A 2,149-nucleotide genomic window follows, 5' to 3' on the forward strand; every position below is an offset into this window, starting at 1 on the left:
TCTTTCTTTCTTTCTTTCTTTCTTTCTTTCTTTCTTTCTTTCTTTCTCTCTTTCTCTCTTTCTCTCTTTCTTTCCTTCCCTCTTTTTCTTTCTATTGCTGCCTTTTTAACAAATACAAATCTTTCTTGTCTGAGTGCTACATACTAATTCACATTGAGATATCTGCTCCTTTCCTGCTGACAGAGACACCAAACATAGCAGAAAGGGCACAAAAAGAGAAGAAAAGAAAACTAAGGAGAAAGCTCAGTACTCGGCAATCTTGCCAAGGTCAATGATGGCTATAAATTTGGGTGTAAGGAATCAATCAAATAGGAGCCTCATTAACAAGGACACTTCAAAGGCGCTGCAGAGAACACGGAGCTCCAGCTTCTAACTCCATTTTACAGATGGGGATACTGAGGCCAAGGCTGTTTGACATGTCCACTAGTCAATGACAAAGCTGAGTGCCCTGACTTGCAGTTTAGAGAGCCTTCCATCACTGAATTCTATCTGTCTCTACATGGTCAGCTGCATAAATTCTGAGTAGAACAGCTGAACATATTGTCAATATCCTCCATGACATGCAACTTACTAATTGGAGAGTTAAAGCTAACTTTTTCCCAGGTGTACAACAGGAAGGGCAGAAACAAATCATTTTTTAGTAATGATGAAATTCTCTCAGAAGTACCACTCACCTTAAAAATGTGCTTAGAAATTATTGATACACTCTCAGCGTTCTGATTTTCCTGTCTTTCTGAAAATAAGATGTTGCAGGAGTGCCTTCACAGCTTTGATCATGAGCAGTCAAAGGGGACTTTGTGTAGCTTCCAGGGAAATGCTGTTGCCGGAAAAGTCACAGCTCTCTGTCATGCAGAAGAAACTGTTACAGAACTTTCCGGCATTCCTAACTCCAGATCAAATTAGGATCAGAAGGCTGTTGTCATTGGCCCCCAGGAGCCTGTGATTTTCTTATTTTCTTATCTGCATTTTTCTTCCCTGCCTATTCCAGGTAGCTGTCATGACAAATATAAAAAGGGTATTAATTTGTTGATGATTCTTTGCTCCTTCTCACTTTCACATTCACAGCAAGGAAAAGAACAATTGCCTCCACAGGTTGCTTCAGCATTTTGCACTCGTATGCATGCAAGTATCTTGATAGGCTCCAAACATGCAGTCTTACCCAATTTTTGAAATTTGGATGTTATATAAGGTGGATTCTTTTTGTATTGATTACAAGTGCTTATACCACTCTGCCTAGCAGAGTTTGGGTCATAAAAGTCACTAAATGTAAAACATTGTACACAGTTGCACAAGTTGTCGTGTATCTGGACAAATTTATGAAAGTGAAAGGAGTCATCCATTTGGGTTATTTCTTACATTTTGGAAACTTCACATCTTATGTTTTCTTAAGCTTCTTGGGAAAGTTCCAAACTTGAAAATCTAAAAGGATTTGTGCAGACTGACAAAGTTGGCCAAGAAAGGAGACTTCCCTGATAACAAGAGGCGGCAGAACCTGTGGTGCTGACCCCACCTGGTGATTCTCCCTTCTCTGAGGTTTCACTAATGACGTTGGCCTCCTCCTTAATGAACTCTTTGGGAGCTGGTCCTCCTTAAACAGACTTGGACAAGCTTGGACAAAACACTTCTTTTGAATCTGTGTAACACAACTGAAATACCATCAGGAAATTCAAATAACACTTTTCTCAGTGCTATAGAGAAAAAATAAGTAAATAAATCCAAGTTAAGTGAATAGAGTTAATAAACATATAACTTGCTTTCACAGTATTATCTGGGACTGGGGGTGGGGTGTTGTATAAATGGATATTTTATGTTTATTTTATTGTTTAAAACGAGAGAGGATTAAATATGTTTAAGCTTTGACGGTGAAAAGAGTGATCCGAAGTGCAGAGTTAGAAACACTGGCAACAAGTCAAAAAATATTTCTTTGAGAGCTACTGAAATTGTTGTCTACAATCAATGTTCACACTTTTACATCTTTACCCAATTAACTGACAATGCAGCTCTTCCTTCCCCTCTTCTCAGGGTCTGCTTCACTAACATTGACCCACATAGGAAGTCAGACAGAAATTGGAAATTTCCTTACTGAACTTGAAAAGAGAACACAATAAGAAGTTGGGTGGTTAATCCAATGCATAAGAGCTGAATATAT

This window comes from Aethalodelphis obliquidens, unplaced genomic scaffold, assembly GCF_003676395.1.
Source record: "Aethalodelphis obliquidens isolate GAN/ISIS:26980383/991018 unplaced genomic scaffold, ASM367639v1 scaffold1, whole genome shotgun sequence".
In the NCBI taxonomy this organism is placed as follows: domain Eukaryota; kingdom Metazoa; phylum Chordata; class Mammalia; order Artiodactyla; family Delphinidae; genus Aethalodelphis; species Aethalodelphis obliquidens.